The sequence below is a fragment of the Phaethon aethereus genome, assembly GCF_964289735.1.
Source record: "Phaethon aethereus genome assembly, chromosome: 2".
In the NCBI taxonomy this organism is placed as follows: domain Eukaryota; kingdom Metazoa; phylum Chordata; class Aves; order Phaethontiformes; family Phaethontidae; genus Phaethon; species Phaethon aethereus.
The window spans coordinates 2294019-2316928 of NC_138582.1; positions in this window are offsets into that span (position 1 = coordinate 2294019).

Below are 22910 nucleotides of genomic sequence, written 5' to 3' on the forward strand. Positions count from 1 at the left end.
GAAATAGGAGTCTCAAACAGAGGAAAGGTTGAGAAATTGAAGGGGCAGGATATTTCCCTTGGTTTTCTTTTTAAATGACTGGTTAAAGAGAAACTTCTGATTCATATTCTTTGTGGGAAAAGATTCCTGTATCAGGACTTAATCATGCTTTGCTATTGTCCCACATCTTGTCCTGGCCAAAAACATCACCACCATAATTTAGCTTTCAGCTTCATCATCTTGTCCCCTCACCTTCCACTATATTGCAACCTTTTCCAGCATGTAACTCCCCATGTCAATGCTCTGAGCCATGAGAACATCAGCAAAGGGTGCTGGAGGTCAAAGCCTGCCAGCCAAACCTGGAGCTTTGGGTTTAGTTGGGCTTACTGCATCTATCATCTTTATCTCCATGGCCTCCAGGGCATCAGGCTTGTATTGTCCAGGGCATCTACATCTTAAAGAAGTGTTTAGGGTATTTAAGCACTGATTTGACAATACACTGTGATACCTAAAAGAACCACTGCAGCTCTGGCCTTCTGGGTTTATTAAATAAAGTGTTCTTCTACGCTACAAGGCTCAGTCACCTGGGGCTTATCAGAGCACCTGATGGGTTGGTTGGAAACCGCTTCCCCGTCAGCACTGATACCACTTGCAGGCCACTTTCATATATAATAATCATCACTTTTGAAGCATTGGCCTTTAGTCTTTCCAAGACTCAGTTCCCCATCTCCACGAGGAGGCAAAAGGATCTTTCCTTTGCTTCTCCCATTTACACAGGTTGTAAATTTTCTGCTTTCCCAGGATACCTTTGCCCAGTAACTATACTTATATGCACTTCTATCAAGGACTCTTAACACCTCTGGCTTGGAAAGTCCCTGAACTTAAGACTGCTGAATGCTGGTCATATGTTCCTCATATTTTTGTCCCGTGCTTATGTTTCTCCCTGGAAATCTGCAGTTGCTCATTGGATCCTGGAGACAGGATACTGTACCCAGATGAACCCAGTGTGATGACTTATGTTCTATAGTACTCAGACCTTGGATGATATGCTTGAGAGTCATATTAACTACCATAATAACAGTGATACAAGGTGCATATATAATACTCACATGCACACATACAGGCACATTCAAGTTCAACTCTGAGATATTTCCCCCTGGGCAGTAAAAGAGAATTCAATTTCCCATGCTCTGATTTATTCTGATGCCTTATTCCTTTTCATCTCCATTCATCAAGGCTTGAATGGGATACCAGCTTTAATATATGCGAATTAGCAATATAAACCATCCACCATGCAAATCAATAGCAGAATAATACAGAAAAAAGCCCTGTCATAATAACATTTGGGTCCAACGATTGAAAGGGGGAAAAATGCAACTGGATTCTTAATACTTGAGTGCAATTAAGAAAGAAAGGAGAAATGATTATTTTTCTCATGTGAATTATGTGCAATTAAGCAGGGCATATAACAAACCTTGGGACTGAAATCACGTCGGCTTTCTTCTGTCAGCTCCTTTGCTCCACACTTTGTTTCAGGGGGCTACATTAGCTGAAACACAGTTGGGTGTGTTTATTGTCAGCTCTTGTTTGATTATGTGCTTGAATAGGAAAGCACAGCTCTGACTAGCACAGATTTACTACAAGGAGAACTGGAAATAGGACGCACATTCTGGATTCAGCTCATGGCCATCATTTCAGTGGGTGCAGATGTTTTGCTTTTGCTTGGAGGATTGCTATGTGGTAACTGGGCAAAGAACCGTAATTAGTCAGTATGTGTGGGAGGTGGTTTGTCTGGATACCACCACGGAGAACTAAGGGAAAAGGTCCCATAAGGCAGAGAGGCTTGAGCCAACCATATGAACTCTCCTTAAGTTGGCTGGACAACTGGTTCAAACAGCAATACCTGCTCTGTAAACACCTAAAATTTGTGGTACCTTCTTCCCCCCAATTCCTTCCTGCTCATGTGAGTGGAAGTAGTGCTACCCATTTGAAAGCCAATCGTTTTCCAGGAAAAAAAAGGGTTGCTTTTGAACCCTTACTATGAGGTTACACATGCATATCAGACTACACGATGTGATTGCACATGTATAGACTGTTCTGTGACTGGATATACATGTACAACAGGAGGAAAACAGCTGCCTTTTGTTGTGATGTGATATATGTACTTTTTTGGGGTGGTGGGGTGGTGCGGCAGTTAGGGTTGCTCCTACCACAGGCTGATGCAAAGAGTGATATAAATCACTAAGCCTAAATCTAAGTCTCATCACGTGGCTGGGGGAGACCCCTGGGAAAATGGCAGGGAGCATGGTACGGCAGAGAGAATTTTTTCCTAAAGTTGGACTGGGCTCACAGGGAAGAGGTTAGCAAAACCTGTCTCTGAGCAGAGGACAGAGAAACAGAGGCACCTGCTGTCCTGGGATTTTCTGTAGAGTCAATAGGCACAGAACTGAAGAGCTGGAGAGCGCACTGTTTAGGAGCCAGGCTCACCTTGCAATGTTTCCACAAGAGCTACATTTGTGGATAGGAGCGATTACTTCCCTTGAGCATTACCTGTAGTTAACTACCCACAATGACTGCTACATTGGAAGAATACTATTAACTTCTCTGTGGTTTAAAGACCTTTTCACTGTCTTCAGGGGAGCAGGACCAGGCTTACCGGCCACTGCAGGGATCTGACTGTCAGGGAAATATGTTCTCAAATATTCTATCTCAGCATCCAATGTTTAAGGTTTTAAGATCAACATGTTCATGCCATATGCTATCTACATCATTTTAAGTGAGAAAAACAGACCGTTAACTGAACTTCACTTGGACACAAGGCTGTCCTGAAGTCTTTTGTTGAATACCTCTTTCAGTGTATTTTTACTTCAGTCAAGTGCTGGCTCAGCTGCTGAGATTATTCTGACTTCAGGAAAAGCACGAAACTCCTGTGAATCCAAATGTTAAAACTAATCAGAAAAGGAACAACTTTTTTTAGGAAGCATTTCAAGGTGGTGTCCATTTAAAAGGTCTTGGAACAAGCACAATCCATGTATGTTTGTCTGTCTATATATCTACCTACTTACCTACTTCTCTATGCAACTATTTTTCCTCAAGACCTTCTGAAAGCCTTCTGGAACACTTTGCATCCACTTGTGGGGGCAACCCCACACTTCATACCATGAGAAAATAAATATCCCCTCCACCCAGCCTCCTGTAAACCAGATTTGACAAGTATGATATTCTTTTCATATAAAACTCCCTGTGAAAAGCATCAGTTCCCTGTATATGTGTGTGTATATAGATGAGTGTGTATAAATATACATATGTGCGTCTGTGTGTGTATATATATATGCACATACATATATATATAAAGTCAGTAGGGGACGGAATAAAACTTTTGTGAGGACGATTTTCTCCTGTAGTGAATGTTGCTCTGCGGAATTTGACCAATTTCCTTCTCTGCCATTAACTCCCTGGCATTTGTCCTTCATGGCCCTGTTTCTGAGGTGTCTGTAAAATGGGCTCAGTGTGTCCAGAGGAGCTCTTGGAGCCCTCTTGCCTTTCCACGAACCCCGGCATCAGAGTTGGCTCCAGTCAAAAAGCCTTTACCATATAATCCTTTTCATTAAAAATAAGACTACAGATGGCTTTGCTTTCCAAGTCGGCCACTGAAAGCTGAAGCTATTTTTTTTCTGTTGTTTCTACAAAAAAAAAAAAAAAGAATTATGATCAGATATTCTGAAAAAAAAAAAAAAAATCTGGAAAAGGCCAGAGTTCTCCACAAAAAAGATGAAGTGTTTAAAAAGACTGTTGTATAATATGAATGTCTACAGCAGAATACATTAAACTCTTAAGCAATTCAGGCTATACTTTTTTTCACTTCCCACCGCTCCTAATAATACCCTTTGTTCCACTCTAAACCAATCTTTCTCATTCTTTGCTGTTTTTACATTCTGCAAATACTTGTAGACGGTTCTGGTCCCCTTAGTCATAGATTAGACAAAATGTGCATATTGTTTCCTTTTAATCTCATCTCCCTCCTGACTTTTTAAACACTTCTAGTTGTTCTACACCATCCTCTGCAGTTTACCAATACTTGCTTGATATTTTGATGTACAGAACTAGCACGATTCCACAGTGGGAGTCAGATGACACCGGTACACTCAGTCCTTTCTGTTCAGCAGCAGTGTTGGGAGAAGTATCTCATTGCTGGTTGCATCACAGCATATGATTTTGGGAAAGCTATTGCAAATAGATCTCTAATTAGAGACAAGGATTAGGGCATACGTGATTCCTGGCAAAGGGCTGGTGTTTGAGTGAAGTCGTCTGCAAAGGGGGATCAATGGATTGATCTGGCCTCTGTCTTTGAAACTAGGTGGGTGTAGTGTGTTTAGATGTGTCATCAGATAAGAAGGCAGGGACAACAACAGTATTCCTGGTGTAGTCTGACCATGGCATAAAGACGGCCTTTGTGTTTCTGTTATCACAGTTGGACTTGGGCTTTTGCAAGCACCAACAGTCTTTCCTTCCACAAAGTAACGTCTTTGGCTCAAAGGAAGGCTTTTTTTTTAACTCAAAGCTTGAAATTCACAGCTCTTCTGACATCAGCTCTGGACTCTTTTTTGTCCTTCCCCTCAGCAGAAAAGGTCCTTTGGTAATGCTAACTAATGGGAGGTGCACATCTGAGATTGCACAAAGCGCTGCTGCATTGTATTTATTAAGAAAGTAAAGAAGGGATGATTCATCTAGTCCAGTTTCCTTGCTTTTCAAGACAAACTGTTTTTCCTGCTCTTCTTATGCAGCAGTGAGCACCTTTGTTTGGTAGAATCCCTTCTTTGTCTGGGAGGTGTAGGGGTCTCAAGAACTTGCTATTGGTTTTTAAAATGAATGGTGAAAGAAATCCAGGACCTGGGATTTTATGCTGATAAGCTATGACCACAGAGGAGCCTGTGACTCTGAGAACTCTTTAAAAGTGGTCACTTCTCAGTTGGTTACCACCTTTTACCCATGACACAGTAGCTGGCTGGGCCAACACTGGTTGTCCTTTACATTGGAAAGAAAACCTTCAGCATGGTTTAAATTACCTACTTGTATTTTCCTTTCCAAGAGACTGAGTGTACATGTGGCCACTTCTCATGTCTCAGCTTAGCCAGGTAAACATGTATAATGTTTTCAACCACCCTAACATTACTTTGACTGTATGTAGACAAAGTGAACCGATGCAGCTCACTCAGAAGAAAAAAAAATTGGTTGTTTTAATAATCTCTTTTTTTCCTGGCAGTTGAGTGAGCTAAATAGGATCACCAAGGGGACTGGAGAGCAATATTGATGATTCAAACGAGTCTTTAAGAGCAATGGGAGAAAGCAGGGGAATGTGGAAGGTTGCAGGACTGTTTTTTGAAGATTGAGAGCTGTTAAATTGTCTCAGGCCATCTCATCCAACTGAACCCAGTTGCCACTGATAGTTACTGCTCTGAGATACGAGGAAAACATTTCCACTATCAGTGTGTCCTGGTTTCAGCCAGGATAGAGCTGGTTTTCCTCACAGAAGCTAGTGTGAGACTGTGTTTTGGATTTGGGATGAGGAACTGTTGATAATGTGCTGATGTTTTGGGTTGTTGCTGAGCCGTCAAGGACAGTCCAGCTTCTTGTGCTGGCCTGCCAGCGAGCAGGCTGGGGGTGCACGGGGAGCTGGGAGGGGACACAGCCGGGACAGCTGACCCAGACTGGCCAAAGAGATATTCCCTACCATACGACGTCATGCCCAGTACATAAACTGGAGTTGGCCGGGGGGGCGGAAATCGCTGCTCGGGGACGGGCTGTCGATCACGGGGTGGTGAGCAATTTCTGTATTGGGCATCACTTGTTCTTATACATTCCTTTGTTGGTATTATCATTATTGTTCCCTTCTTTCTTTCTGTCCTATTAAACCGTGTTTATCTCAACCCACGAGGTTTTTCCTAATTCTCTCCCCCGGTCCCGCTGTGGGAGGGAGAGTGAGCGAGCGGCTGTGTGGTGCTTAGTTGCCGGCTGGGGCTAAACCACGACAATCCTTTTTGGCGCCCAACGTGGGGCACGAGGCTTGAGATAATAACGGTTGCAGGTCACAATATCAGTTTGATTTGCATCATGCTCTCGTCTTTGCTGTACATGTTAAGGATCGGTGTTGGTTTCTGCGGGCTGCTGTACTCTGCAATGATTAGTAATGTCTCGCCTGTGAATTTTGTTTTTAGAGCACTGACCTTGAGCTTAATGTGGTATCATCTGAGCTCTGTACTAAAGCCGTTACTGTATTTTGGCTACAGTCTTGTGGAGACGATTAGCAATTATACTTCTGCCTCTGAAAGGTTTTTTATGGAGGAAATGCAGAATGGTATCTTTGATACCCTCTATCATAACATTTCCTCCTTCATCACAATAATTTTTCAGTATTTTGAACACCCTTGGCTGGTTAAAATACCTCTATTGCTACTTCTGGGGAACATTGTTTCGGTTTTGTCTAAGGTTGGCAAGCAATTTAAGAATATCACCCGGAGATCTGCCCCAAGGCTGGATAGTTATGAATGGCAGGGTGTGTGGAACAGCATGGGCAAATGCCTGGGGCGGTGGGCACCTCCGGTGTTTTGGAGCTTCACTCCCGAACAAGTGCAGAATCCTGATAAACTAGCAGAATATCTGGAAGAAGTATGCTGTCAGCCTGGCAGCTCCAAGGAGACACAAATCATTGCCATGTGCTGGGGCCTGGCCCATGCCTACCGAACCCTATTTAACACTATGCAAAGGGGAGAGGGGCTCTCTGGGTCTGATGGCAATGTGGCAGGCACTGTGACTACTCCAACCCCTGTGGCAGGCACTGTCACTACTCCAACCCCCACGGCGGGCACTGCCACTACTCCAACCCCCACGGCGGGCACTGCCACTACTCCAACCCCCACGGCGGGCACTGTAGCTACTCAGACTGTTGCAGCTGAACCAGAGAACCAGCCCATCCCGGTATCAGTTGCCCCTGTACAAAAGAAGAAATCTTGGAAGCGGAAGTCAGCTCGTTTAGTAAGGGAGGAGGAAGATCCTGCTAAGAAGGAGCCAGAGGAAGAGAGTGAGGAGGCAGAGTGCTCTGAAGCAGGGCCATCACAAGCACGGAAGAGGGAAGAGAGCGAGTCATCACTTGAAGAGGAGGAAGAGGAAGAACTTATAAAAGAGACGGTAACTACCCGATCTCTATCCCTGAGTGAATTGCGAGATATGCGAAAGGATTTCAGCCGTCGTCCAGGTGAGCACATTGTCACCTGGCTGCTCCGATGCTGGGATAATGGGGCCAGTAGCCTGGAATTAGAGGGTAGGGAAGCCAAGCAGCTGGGATCCCTTTCTAGGGAAGGGGGCATTGACAAAGCAATTGGAAAAGGTGCACAAGTCCTCAGCCTCTGGAGACGACTCCTGTCGGGTGTGAAGGAAAGGTATCCCTTCAAGGAAGATGTTCTATGTCACCCAGGCAAGTGGACCACCATGGAGAAAGGTATCCAGTACCTGAGGGAGCTAGCGGTGCTGGAAGTGATTTATGGTGACTTGGACAATGGACAATCATCCAAAGATCCAGATGAAGTCAATTGCACGCAACCTATGTGGCGGAAGTTTGTACGGAGTGCACCATCATCATATGCCAACTCATTAGCAGTAATGGCCTGGAAGGACGGAGAGAGACCAACGGTGGATGAATTGGCTGGCCAACTCCGGCAATACGAAGAAAGTCTCTCTTCGTCCCTACGGGCCTGTGTCTCTGCTATAGAGAAACTGTCCCGAGAGTTCCGGCAATTCAAAGAGGATATGCCCTACCCTCCACCCATACGGACCAGTGTCTCAGCCATTAGGAGTAAGCGCTCTTCTGTTCAAGAGAGAAGATATAGAGGATACACACCACGAGCCACCCTGTGGTTTCAATTGCGTGACTACGGAGAGGACATGAGGAGGTGGGATGGAAAACCTACCTCGACCCTAGAGGCACGAGTACGCGAGCTGCAAGGAAAAACAATTACAAAAGGGGGTTCAGGTTCCTCGAGGAAAATCGTCGCTCCACTTTCCAGTGGGCAGCTTCCCAGAAAGAATAGAAGAGCTGATCTCACCTCTGATCCTCTTGAAGGGACTTCTGATTCCTATTTACAAGAAGTGGGTAACGAGTACTATGAGCAGGATTAGAGGGGCCCTGCCTCCAGCCAGGCGGAGGAGAGGGACAACCGAGTTTATTGGACTGTGTGGATTAGATGGCCTGGCACGTCAGACCCACAGGAATATAAGGCTTTAGTGGACACTGGTGCACAATGTACCCTGATGCCATCAAGCCATATAGGGGCAGAACCCATCTGTATTTCTGGAGTGACAGGGGGATCCCAACAGCTGACTGTACTGGAGGCTGAAGTGAGCCTAACTGGGAATGAGTGGCAGAAGCACCCCATTGTGACTGGCCCGGAGGCTCCGTGCATCCTGGGCATAGACTACCTCAGCAGAGGGTATTTCAAGGACCCAAAAGGGTACCGGTGGGCTTTTGGTATAGCTGCCTTGGAGACGGAAGAAATTAAACAGCTGTCCACCTTGCCTGGTCTCTCAGAGGACCCTTCTGTGGTGGGGTTGCTCAGGGTCAAAGAACAACAGGTGCCGATCGCTACCACAACAGTGCACCGGCGGCAATATCGCACCAACAGAGACTCCCTGATCCCCATCCATGAGCTGATTCGTCGGCTGGAGAGCCAAGGAGTGATCAGCAAGACTCACTCACCCTTCAACAGCCCCATATGGCCAGTGCGAAAGTCTAATGGAGAGTGGAGACTGACAGTAGACTATCGTGGCCTGAATGAAGTCACGCCGCCACTGAGCGCTGCCGTGCCGGACATGCTAGAACTTCAATATGAACTGGAGTCAAAGGCAGCCAAGTGGTACGCCACCATTGATATTGCTAACGCGTTTTTCTCGATCCCTTTGGCGGCAGAGTGCAGGCCACAGTTTGCTTTCACTTGGAGAGGTGTCCAATACACCTGGAATCGACTTCCCCAGGGGTGGAAACACAGCCCTACCATTTGCCATGGGCTGATACAAACTGCACTGGAACAGGGTGAAGCTCCAGAGCATCTGCAATACATTGATGACATCATCGTATGGGGCAACACAGCAGAAGAAGTTTTCGAGAAAGGGAAGAAAATAATTCAAGTCCTTCTGAAAGCTGGTTTTGCTATAAAGCAAAGTAAAGTCAAGGGACCTGCACAAGAGATCCAGTTTTTAGGAATAAAATGGCAAGATGGACGTCGACAGATCCCAACGGATGTGATCAACAAAATAACAGCTATGTCTCCACCAACTAGCAAAAAAGAAACACAAGCATTTCTGGGTGTTGTGGGTTTCTGGAGAATGCATATTCCAAATTACAGTCTGATTGTAAGCCCTCTTTATCAAGTGACCCGGAAGAAGAACGATTTTAAATGGGGCCCTGAGCAACGACAAGCCTTCGAACAAATCAAACAGGAGATAGTTCATGCCGTAGCCCTCGGGCCAGTACGGGCAGGACAAGATGTTAAAAATGTGCTCTACACGGCAGCCGGGGAGAATGGCCCTACCTGGAGTCTCTGGCAGAAGGCACCAGGAGAGACTCGAGGTCGACCTCTAGGGTTTTGGAGTCGAGGATATAGGGGATCTGAGTCCCGCTATACTCCAACTGAAAAGGAGATATTGGCGGCATATGAAGGAGTTCGAGCTGCCTCAGAAGTGGTTGGTACTGAAGCACAGCTCCTCCTGGCACCCCGATTGCCGGTGCTGGGCTGGATGTTCAAAGGGAGGGTCCCCTCTACGCATCATGCGACTGATGCTACGTGGAGTAAGTGGGTCGCGCTTATTACACAGCGGGCTCGAATAGGAAATCTTAATCGCCCGGGAATCTTGGAAGTGATCATGGACTGGCCAGAAGGCAAAGATTTTGGAATATCACCGGAAGAGGAGGTGGCGCGTGCTGAAGAGGCTCCACCATATAATGAACTGCCAGAGAACGAAAGGCAATATGCCCTGTTTACTGATGGGTCCTGTCGTATTGTAGGCAAACATCGAAGGTGGAAAGCTGCTGTATGGAGCCCTATACGACGAGTTGCAGAAGTGGCTGAAGGACAAGGTGAATCAAGTCAGTTTGCGGAGGTGAAAGCCATCCAGCTGGCTTTAGATATTGCTGAACGAGAAAAATGGCCAGTACTCTATCTTTATACTGACTCATGGATGGTAGCAAATGCTCTATGGGGGTGGCTGCAGCAATGGAAGCAGAGCAACTGGCAACGCAGAGGCAAGCCCATCTGGGCTGCTGAATTGTGGCAAGATATTGCTGCCCGACTAGAGAATCTCGTCATAAAAGTACGTCACGTAGATGCTCACGTACCCAAGAGTCGGGCCACCGAAGAACATCAAAACAACCATCAGGTGGATCAGGCTGCTAAGATTGAAGTGGCTCAGGTGGATCTGGACTGGCAACATAAGGGTGAATTATTTATAGCTCGGTGGGCCCATGACACCTCAGGCCATCAGGGAAGAGATGCAACATATAGATGGGCTCGGGATCGAGGGGTGGACCTGACCATGGATGCTATTGCACAGGTTATCCATGAATGTGAAACGTGTGCTGCGATCAAACAAGCCAAGCGGTTAAAGCCTCTCTGGTATGAAGGACGATGGTTGAAATATAAATATGGGGAGGCCTGGCAGATTGACTATATCACACTTCCACAAACTCGCCAAGGCAAGCGCTATGTGCTTACCATGGTGGAAGCAACCACCGGATGGCTGGAAACATACCCTGTGCCCCATGCCACCGCCCGGAACACTATCCTGGGCCTTGAAAAGCAAGTCTTATGGCGACATGGCACCCCCGAAAGAATTGAGTCAGACAATGGGACTCATTTCCGAAACAACTTCATAGACACCTGGGCCAAAGAGCACGGCATTGAGTGGGTGTATCATATCCCCTATCATGCACCAGCTTCCGGAAAAATTGAACGATACAACGGACTGTTAAAGACTACACTGAGAGCAATGGGTGAGGGGACATTCAAAAATTGGGATAAACATTTAGCCAAAGCCACCTGGTTAGTCAACACTAGGGGATCTACTAATAGAGCCGGCCCTGCCCAATCAAAACTTCTACGTACTGTAGAAGGGGATAAAGTCCCTGTGGTGCATGTGAGAAACATGCTGGGGAAGACAGTCTGGGTTACTCCTGCATTAGGAAAAGGCAAACCCATTCGTGGGATTGCCTTTGCCCAGGGACCTGGGTGCACTTGGTGGGTAATGCGGAAGGATGGGGAAGTCCGATGTGTACCTCAAGGAGACTTGATTTTGGGTGAAAACAGTCAATGATTTGAATTGTATTATGTTAATTGTTCAGAATGACATTACTACTATGGCTGCTATCTACCATATCAATGGTATTATAGTAAGAATCACCCAGACTGATGAAGAATGAGCTTCACTGAAACCAAGCAACGTGCAGCAGTGATGAAACCAGAACTGGCTTCAGCAGCTTGCGCCCAACAAATCCCTCGAGATCGACATCTTCGACCTGCAGATCATGGACATGGACCGTGCCAGATGACAATCCAACACCACATACCATCTCCCCTGCCCTGAGAGACTGCTATGATGGATGAAGCCCAGAGTCATGGACTGACTGAACTCCATAGACATTTTAAGTGATGGCCCATGGACTAAGAGAGTGATATCTGTGTGTATATATTAAAGGACAGGAAGAGTAATAATGAATAATTGGAATGTATTGAAAAGTATAGGACCTGAGCATGACGTAAATGGTATGGAATAAGGGGTGGATACTGTCCTGGTTTCAGCCAGGATAGAGCTGGTTTTCCTCACAGAAGCTAGTGTGAGACTGTGTTTTGGATTTGGGATGAGGAACTGTTGATAATGTGCTGATGTTTTGGGTTGTTGCTGAGCCGTCAAGGACAGTCCAGCTTCTTGTGCTGGCCTGCCAGCGAGCAGGCTGGGGGTGCACGGGGAGCTGGGAGGGGACACAGCCGGGACAGCTGACCCAGACTGGCCAAAGAGATATTCCCTACCATACGACGTCATGCCCAGTACATAAACTGGAGTTGGCCGGGGGGGCGGAAATCGCTGCTCGGGGACGGGCTGTCGATCACGGGGTGGTGAGCAATTTCTGTATTGGGCATCACTTGTTCTTATACATTCCTTTGTTGGTATTATCATTATTGTTCCCTTCTTTCTTTCTGTCCTATTAAACCATGTTTATCTCAACCCACGAGGTTTTTCCTAATTCTCTCCCCCGTCCCGCTGTGGGAGGGAGAGTGAGCGAGCGGCTGCGTGGTGCTTAGTTGCCGGCTGGGGCTAAACCACGACACAGTGCCACACTAACACTGCAGTACCTCATAAAAGAATATCAATAAAAGCCATAAACTCAAAGAATTTGCAGCATAAAAGTTATGGAGTCACAGATGCATTAGAAACAAAAATTAAAAAAAAGACTGTTGTGAGTTTAATTGCTGCAGATGCTGCATTTTTGTCTTGTTGCCTTGTTTAGGTTTGAGGAGGACTTTTGTCCTTCATTCCCCTGCATGACACTGGGAATAATATGAGGCTAAGAACAATATGAGGCTAGGAACAATATGAGACTAGCAAGTTGTCTGCCATTGAGCGTGTCCTTCAAGTATGTGGAGCACTTCCTTGGGCAGCCAAGGCTCTCCTCTGCAGTCCGTCTGGTTAGCAAGGAACAGCCTGAACAATTACGTGTTGGTTGTATGAACTCAGCGATGAAGCCAGTGGTGAGAGCTTTGCAGGGTAGGCATAAGTTTGACAGTTCTCTGCGTGCTTGCCCATCAGTAAGGGGCACAACAGATTAACAATTAGGTTAGCATGGGCTTAACCAGTGTAATACCACAAACCAACAGAATGAAGGAGAAAAAAAAAAGGACCACTAGAGCCAGAAAAAAAGAAGACAGACAATAATTTCTGGCATTTCCCCTTACCTCTGCCACCTTCTTTCTTTTTCTTTCTTTTTTTTCTTTTCCCTACATAAAGTGCTGGAATTTGTCCAACAGTCTTTGGATGAATCGACACTGACATATGCAGGAGCTGATGTCTGTGTGAAGCAATGTGGCTTTCCTATCACCTAAATCTCAGTGCAGGATGGAGCAAATCCCCAGAGATGCTCTGAGGAAGATCATCTGTTGGCTTTCGGAGAGCTAAAAGGAGGCTGAGGAAATTCAGTTTCAAATAAAATGAGAGGAGGTTTTATTCCCAGATAAAGTGAAATTGAGGTAAGTGATAAATCTTTGAGAGTAACAAGAGCAGCTAACAAAGTACATCTGAGAAAGAAAAAAACATGCAAAATAATTTTTCCCCTTTATGCATCATATTTTAAGGAGAGTCAGTGGTGACAAGCTATTGCATTGTCCTTGGCACTGCTGAGGGTCTTCACAAGCTGGTGCAAGGAGACATAATATTTAGAGGAGGGAACCCAAACCAGAGGGTAAGAGGGCTGATAGGTAAGTTTGGCCACCCTGAGGATCTCAGCCCAAAAGCAGAGCCCAAAAGAGAGGAGCTGAGAGACAAAGAAAGAAATCTTGATGTGTTAAGGAGTTGTAGGGTCATGGCTGAAGGTTTGGAGGTAGATCTGGTGGCCTGATCTAGCATGGGTCCTCTCTCATCCCTCACCTGATTAGTTTTATATACATGTATATATATACACACACCATTATAGAGGATTTAAGGTTATACTGTTATAAATATATCATTGCAGAGGAACATTTCAGCATCCTCAATAACTTTATGTTGCTAAAGAATTTCGCAAACTGGTAAGGAAATAGGTTCAGGTTGTCTATAATTATCAGCTGCTTCTGCCCACATTCCTGGCTGATGAAAAGCCATTACATGGCTGTGCTTCGTATGGTCCTGAGCCCTTGCTAATGGGCCATGTTGAGAGACAAGAGGAGATTCGCTCAAGCTTGGCACTGCAAGTGCACAGCCTCATGCTTTTGATGGATGCAGAACACTGTTTCATCACTGCCCATCACCGGGATATGGCTTTAATAACATGACGCATTGTTATGGGAGACAACAGTGCCAGAGAAGGCAATCAAACACCCGCGAACTGAGTACCAACCTACTACCAAACCAATGTTCCTCCTGGCTTTTATTAGCTTAAAGGTATTTTGGGAGAAAAAGAGCAGGAGGGCAAATCAGGGGCCCTAGATGTTGGCTTGAAGGGTATACTGGTCAATCTCTTCTCTTTGAGCTCTTTGAGGTACTGGCAGCATCTGGATGTGGGTGGACACTGGTGACTAATAAAGGTGTTTTGCAGAGCTCCAGCTGGTGAGGAATGAGCTGTGTGAGGCTCAGAGTAGCAGATACAATGCCAAGGAGTTTCCATTGGGTAACTGGTCTACATTTGGACTGATTTGTATGAGAATAAGCAGCCGGCACAAAACAACCTGCCAACTTCCCATCAACGCTGTGTCCTTTTAAAGCATTATCTTTTTTTTCTTTTTTTTTTTTTTTTTTTTAACAGCTTCACACGCTGCCAGGCAGGATCGTGTAGCAGTTTTGAAATCAATGAGGCATTTGCCATTTTCTTCTCACCTTGTCTGCCTTTGGATTGGCACACCTCCACAGCTCAGGTTTTATGCCTATGGATCTCTATTGCTCAATCACGAAAGCAAATGCCACTTTGGCTCATCCTGGCTGGAGAAAGGAGAGGGGGCAGAGAAGTCTCTGATGCCCATCCTGGCAGATGTGTCATGAACTCAGAAGGAGATTTTAGAGGATAGGGGCAGCCACCACCCACTAAGAGAAAAGACAGAACCACAGTCTGGGTCAGGCACCTTGGAGGAGTGCTTCTTCACAAAAGGACACTCATTCGGAGGGACATCTCCAGGGTCCTACGTACCACACCAATCAGTACAAATATTAAAACATATGCTAAATACTCGTCCCATGTCCAGCAGGTTGGATCTTAAAACAGGAGAGAGGCCATAGCCCTCATCTCCCATGTGAGATCTGTGCTGGCTGGAGCTGATGAGGAGGCAGCAGCTGCTTGGGGTTATCTTTTCATGACTGGGACTTTGCAAGTCTCAAGGTGTCAGACTATGACCCTCTATCAACTTGGGAAGGTCCAAGCAAGAGACTACCATTTTAGGTGTAGGGTCTATTGCAAAAGTTGCACTAAGATAACACTGGTGTGTGCTGGCCCTCAAACTAATCTTGCTGGTCAAAAACATCCTATTTTTATCATGGAAGTATCTTGAACCAAGCTGTCCAGCTGGAAGTGGAAAAACAACGAACCAATGGAAACCAGTTTGGAGATGACAGGCCCAAGGAGCATTTGTGAGCAAATCATCCTTGCTGTGGCTCTTAGGGCTATGTTCAGCTGTATTCATAGAATCACAGAAATGTAGAACAAACAAGGTTGGAAGGAACCTCAAAATATCATCTGATCCAACATTTTGTGGGTAAGGCAGCCTAAATCAGATTGTCTAGCACCCTGTCCAATTGCATCTTGAAAACCTCCAGCAATGGGGACTCCACCACATCCCTGGGGAGGTTGTTCCAATGATTGATTGTTCTCATTGTAAAAAAATTCTGTCTTCTATCAAGATGAAACCTGTCCTGGTGTAACTTGCACCTGTTGCCCCTTGTCTTCTCCATGTGACTCCCTGTGAAGAGAGAATGTCCAGCCTCTTTGTAGCTACCCTTTAAGCATTGTAACACTGTGATAAGGTCCTCCCTGAGCCTTCTTCCGGAGAAGAGACCTAACTCCTTCAGTCCTTCCTCATAGGACAGGTTCTTCAGTGCTTTGATCATCTTCATGGTCCTCCTTTGGATGCTCTGGTGACTATCCACATCTTTCTTGAATTGTGAGGACCAGAACTGGACACAGTACTCCTGGATCAGCCTGACAACGCTTCTTTCCCAGAAGACTGGAGGCTTGCCAATGTGACGCCCATCTACAAGAAAGGCTGGAAGGAGGATCCTGGGAACTACAGGCCTGTCAGCCTGACCTCTGTACCGGGGAAGATTATGGAGCGGATGGTCTTGAGAGTGCTCACAGGGCATCTGCAGGACAACCAAAGGCTCAGGCCCAGCCAGCATGGGTTCATGAAAGGCAGGTCCTGCTTGACCAACCTGATCTCCTTCTAGGACCGGGTGACCCACCTAGAGGATGAGGAAAAGGCTGTGGACGTTGTCTACCTGGACTTTAGTAAAGCCTTTGACAGCATCTCCCATAACATTCTCCCAAAGAAACTATCGGCTCGTGGCTTGGACAGGTTTACTCTTCGTTGGGTACAGAACTGGCTGGATGGCCGAGCCCAGAGAGTTGTGGTGAACGGAGTTAAATCCGGCTGGTGGCCGGTCACAAGCGGTGTTCCGGGTTCTGGGTCTGGTCTTGTTCAATATCTTTATAGATGATCTGTATGAGGGGATCGAGTGCTTCCTCAGTAAGTTTGCAGATGACACCAAGTTGGGTGGGAGTGTTGATCTGCTGGAGGGTAGGAGGGCTCTGCAGAGGGATCTGGACAGGCTGGAAGGATGGGCAGAGGCCAACTGTATGAGGTTTAATAAGGCCAAGTGCTGGGTCCTGCACTTGGGTCACAACAACCCCATGCAATGCTACAGGCTTGGGGAGGAGTGGCTGGAGAGCTGCCTGGCGGAAAGGGACCTGGGGGTGCTGGTTGACAGCCGGCTGAACATGAACCGGCAGTGTGCCCAGGTGGCCAAGAAGGCCAACAGCGTCCTGGCCTGTATCAGCAATGCTGTGGCCAGAAGGAGCAGGGAAGTGATTGTGCCCCTGTACTCAGCACTGGTGAGGCTGCACCTCGAATCCTGTGTTCAGTTTTGGGCCCCTCACTCCAGGAAGGACATTGAGGTGCTGGAGCATGTCCAGAGAAGGGCAACGAAGCTGGTGAGGTGGCTGGAGCACAAGTCTGATGTTGGTCTCTTCTCCCAACTAACTAGCGATAAGACAAGAGGAAATGGCCTCAAGTTGCACCAGGGGAGGTTTAGACTGGGTATTAGGAAAAATTTCTTCACCAAGAGAGTGGTCAAGCATTGGCACAGGCTGCCCAGGGAGGTGGTGGAGTCACCATCTCTGGAAGTGTTCAAAAAACATATGATATGGCACTTCAGGACATGGTTTAGTGAGCATGGTGGTGCTGGATTAACGGTTGAACTTGATGATCTTGAAGGTCTCTTCCAATCTTAGTGATTCTGTGGTTCTGTGATTCTGTGGGAAGTGCTGAGTAGAGTGGGGTGATCACATCGCTGTCTCTGCTGGTAATGCCCCTGTAGATGCAGCCCAGGATCTGATTTACCTTTGTTGCTGCAGCAGCACGCTGCTGACTCTTGTTCAGCTTGTTGTCCACCAGGACCCCCAGGTCCCTCTCTGTAAGGCTGCTCCCAGCCACACAAGTCCTGGCCTGTACTGAGCCCTTTTGTTACATCATCCCAGGTGCAGTACCTTGCGCTTTGCTAAACTTCATAAAGTTCTAGCTTGTCCACTCTTCCAGCTTGTCCAGGTCTCTCTGTAAGGTGGCTCTGCCTTCTAAAGTGTCCACATTCAACTCATGATTCAACTGCCAGGCAGAGATATGTGACTAATTAGATAATGATTATTAAGTGAGGGACTTTATTTCAGAAGTATCCCTTATTTTTGCATTCATTATTGGGGGGGTGGGAAGCAAGGGTTTTATTTATTTAATATCGTAAGGCATGGACGGCTTTAATTGTTCATCAGGAGGTGCAATTAAGTCAAAGGCATTTGCTTACAGGTCTCCAGAGTCTTATTTGCAGGTGAGGACACGGGAGAAGCTACTTGGGCACAGCCTGTAATGTTGGACAAGGTCTTTAAATCACAGACTTGTGCAAACAGCTGCGGAAGAGAATTTTCCCCTTGCAATAAAGAGCTTTTTTTTGCCACATGGCTCCACCTGTCCTAGAAGCGCTGGAGGTACCTGTCCACACTGCTGCCCACCCGGACATGACCAGGGTGCTGGGATACCACTGCCAGACACCTGGAGAAGGAGTGGGGGACAGCACCGGGATTGGCTTGTCTGTCCATGAGCATTGCTGCCCTCTCCTGGCTTCAAAGCAGATAAAACCGGAGGAAATCGGCTCGGGAGGGACGAGGATTGCAGCAGCGTGTGCAGGGATGCAGGGCAGGTGGGAGATGCACAGCCTGCCCCTGGTTTTCGGGGAAATGGGCTCATCCACGCTGCTTGCAGATGCTCACCCAAAATCATCACAGCCACTGGATTCCTGCTGACCAGTTCTTGCTTCCCAGTGATTCTGTCACTCTGCAGGGATGGCAGGATCCCTCTGTAGGAGTCTCCCAGACTCCTTTGAGATGGGGGAACAGGGGTCACTGGTGGCTCCTCACGAAGGTGGGACTTAGGCTTTGCACAGGTTTGCATGAGGTTTTGCACAGCTGTCAAGCAGCGAGGCTTCTAAATGACCTCACAAGCATGCAGCAAAGCACTTAGAGGCTTGCTTCTGTTAGCAGCCACTCTCTGCCCTAGGACGTCTGTTTTCCTCTCTGGGCTTCTCTGCATCTGTTGCTGAATCAGGACAAGGTCTACAAGACTAAATAAAATAAGCTATCATCTGTTTTCTGTCCTTGAAGTGAAATGTCTTAACAGAAATTTGGTCCATATGGACAAACTCTCACCCTCCTTTTCACTCTCAAACCAGGGGATCACATCCCTAGCACCTCCTGGGACTTGTGTCTGGCCTGAACTAACTCACAAACTAGGACAGAACATCAACAGAGAGAGGTTGGCAGGGAAAAACCTTTGCAAAACATCCTGGGGGATTTGTTTTCAACGATGGAAGAGGAAACATGGAAGTTTTATTCAGGTCTGACTAGTTGCTGGCTCAGAAGAATCATACATTTTCTAAACTGCTAACATGAGTCTCTGGGAAGATGTGCTTGCTCTCCAACTCATGTGGCATCATCTCAGGAAGAGGATCTTCCCAGCCAAGTGACCTTGCCCAAGGGAGCAAAGTTATCTGGTACACCGTCATACAGCAATGCAGCATAAGGGAGAGAGGGTGAAAGTGTCCTGCTGTGGTGACAGGCTATCCCTTGGCAGTCTGTCTGTGATGTTAGTATGGTGATATCCAAATCTCCACAAAGTTGGCTTTCACCTTAACAAAGCTTACCTCTGTGAAAGGGAACTTGATTAACTCCATCTTGGAAACCCCTCAGGTGAAAACCACAGAGCTGAAATCCTCTCTCTTTCCTTTCCTTTGCAAGGAAAGAAATAAAACTAACATTTGGAAACAAACAACTATCTACGTTAATGATCATTTATCTTAAGTCAAGCAATGAATGCAAAGTATCCTACACACACTTGAATCCCCCTGAATGAAGGCCAGTCAAAAAAGAAGATAGCTATTTAAAAAAGAAGAGAGGCAAGTGGATAAATGAGAGCTAATCACATGAAGAATGAAAGAAAAATGAAAAGGCAGTTCTGAAAAATAAGGGAAGCAACCAAAACCAATTAAGGAACACTTAGACTCTGAAGACCTTTGTACATGAAGCTGTATAGAGCCTGCGTCTCTTGATCTAAGTATGAGTCACGTCCCTAGCCTGCAAACTTAATATTTTTTTCTCTCTGAGACAAGTGCAGCTTTCCAAGAAGGTTCTTCACCAATCCCAAGTACAACTTTTTTCTTCCAGCACACTTCAAGCAGTTCGTGCATAAGGGGAGCAAATTTCTTCCTGCAGCAGATATGAAGACTTGGAAGGGTTGTGGATCTGTCCACATCTAACAGTGGATCAGCTGAAGCCAAACCCAGGTCTCTTGGGGTTTGCTCCTTTATCCACCAACACACAGAAAATGCCAAGTTCTTCTGTTCCTGGCAGCGCAGCCAACAATCGTGATTCCTCGGAGCTGAAAATAGGCCAATGCTGGCAGCAGCTGATGCTTTTGCTCACAGTTCCCAACTGAGTGGGCTACCTACAGAAAGCAGATGGCCACGGAGGAACTCCAGTAATTCGCTACAAAACAGCTAAAAGTCCCCTTCGCCCACTGCTCTGAGAGCTCATGATTTCATGACACCTAGTGGGCAAGCCAGGCATAAGCGATTTGTGTGGAAAGAAATCCTTTGAAACACCAAATGAAGCGGGCCCAGAGAAAGGCAGACATGGTATGGCAGTTATACGGATGGCCAGAAAAAAACCTCCACAAGCAAACAAACAAAAACCCCCCAAAACCCCACATTTTTTCTCCCTTGAAGGAGTTACAACCTCATTAGTCACTCCAGATGGAGATAGAGAAGGGGAGCAATATTATGGAGAGGGCAGGTGATTTGAGAAAGATCACACATCAGGTTAGCTTGATAGATCCAATGATACTCAGCCTGATCTCCTTTTCAGCAGTCTGCCCTGTCTCCTGGTTTGAAGGAAAACTGATGCTCTCTGAACATCACTGACAAATGCCAAAGAAAAGATAAATTTTACTAAGAGGGACTTAAGGGCTTATTTTGCCAAATCAGAGAGAGAAACCAGGATTGTTACCTCACAGGCAAAGTGTGACACTGGAACATGTCACCAAAGTATGTGATGTTCCTACATCTGGCTTTAGAGATAGACAGTAAAGAACTACATTCATTTGCCCACTGATAGGTTTGTAAACCATTTTAGATTCATCTTCCCTAATTTAGAGGATTTCCTTAGGATGAAGTGCCTCATTTCCTAAAAGTGCCTAATTCACTCCATTAAAAAAAACAAACACAACTCTGGTAATTTATTTGGGTGGATGTGTCAACACCTGGCCAGATGAAACCTATCTCAATAGACCAGAGCATCCAGACCTACCTGCTTAAGATCTCTGCAAGCTTTAGCATAGGGCCATGCTATCTTTTACTGAGCCTTTTACTGTACTCAATAGATGGTAAAAAAAATGGCTGAATGCAAGGTGGATCTTGGTGGGCTGTGGTCCTCCAGTGTTTTATGGTGGAGTGGAGGGGGAGAGTCTACCCCTGATGCTGATTGTTAAGTCTTATTTTCAGCAGAGTGAATCAACAGTTTTGCATGCTTTTGAAGACATGAAGGATGAAACCAGTGATAAGGTAATGCAATGATGCAAGAGGTCCAGTTTCATTCTTCAAGGACACCGCTGTAGGGACATCACATCCTGCTCGCTCTTTTTTCTACCTTCTTTTATCTCTGTGAGTATCTCTCAATACCCTCTCTTCCTTTCCTGTGGCTTTAATATACACCCACCTTCTTTTCTCTCCAGCTCAGAGAATTACTTACTCCAGCCTTCATTCTCCTGTAAGGACTTAGGAACAAAGAGAATTTATTCAAGTTGTAAAAGATTATTTTTTTTTTACTTGTACTCAAAGTTTTTCCCCAAACCACCTAACTGAAAGAATCCCAGCAGCTTCTGTTTGCTTTCAGAGAACAACTCACTGTTTGCTGCTGTGTTGTCTTGCTTTGCTTTTTGAATCTGGCTGTTCCTTCCCAGAGCTGCTCCTGTTCCAGGCTTCCTAAGTTGTAGAGGAAAAGAAAAAAAAAAAACAAACCCACAACTTTCTCCTTTGAGCCAAACACAAATTAGGCAACTGAGCAGACAGAAATGCTCACTGGTCCAGAGGAGATTGGATTTGTAATCTAAATTACTGTGGAATAAAAGCATCATCCCCATTCTGTTCTCTCATTTAAACATTGTCTCCTGTTCTTCTTCCCTTTTTATTTGACTAATTCAGTTGCCTTTGGTCTAAGGGCAAGGAAATCTCATTTGCATATTTTAGAGGACATTAATTACAAGTCTTTTCACTTCAAGCCTTGATACTCCTACACTGACTAGGAACTTCAGTCTGACTGCAGTCCTGGTTCCTCAGAGGGTCGTTAATTATTGAGCCTATTGAACTCTACCTGAACATAATGAGCTCAGGAATGAGCAATGTCTCCCTGGGGTACAGCTAGGAGGAGAGGAGGGGTGATGGGAAGGGGATGAGCCACACAGCAGCAATCCCCATTTAGGAGAAGGTGTGACTGTGAGAGGGACAGAACAAGTAAACCCCTACTGAAGTGCTCTCATTTTGTCCCAGACTGCCTGTCCCACAAAGCCCAGTCACTAGATTTGAGGGTCCAGTTCACATCTCTTTTTGGCTTTGTGCACAACTGTCATGGCAAAGGGCTTTGAAGCCCCTAACATAAAGTGCCTTGAGCATCCGTTTTCTCACCCAGGCCTTCTGCTGCACTGAGAGGTGAAATGCAGAGTGCTATTTGTCCCATAAATTGGCCCATGGTAAATATTTTGAGTCATTGTAGTGCAGGCATGAAATGTTCTTAGTTACTGTATCTGTGGAGTTGGTGGCCTCATGCACTGTTTCAGATGTGGTGACCTACATTCCAGTGCTGGCGACCATTTGCTGGCTGACTTGTTGTATCATGTTATGTCAACAGTCACCTCTTGTGTCGTGTTATATTTGTCCAAATCTTCTGAAGAATTTGCCCAGTGAGGAATAAACTGTCTTGCTTTTTTTTTACTGTGAATAAGGTCACCCTCCTCAGGTTTATATTTCCTGGGGTTCACTGTAAAGTGAGGAATGGTCTTGAGAGAGGTTCAAGAATCTATCGATCTATCTATCTATCTATCTATCTATCTATCTATCTATCTATCTATCTATCTATCTCCTCACTAGAATGTTTCTGTGGCTCAGGTTCAGAGGTTACATCTAAGCTGGTTTATTAAAAATTACCAGCCCTGTTCTCCAGCTCTAAGGACCACTGGCACAGAATGACCTTATGTTAAACCTCTTTTTACTGAAAAACAGGATGATCATATAAAAATTTCCTTCACTTATACTCTGGAATTTTCTGGGAGAGAGTTAGCTCACCAAGGCAAAAAAACCCACAACAACACCACAACAATGGCCTACAGCAACAATATAATCAG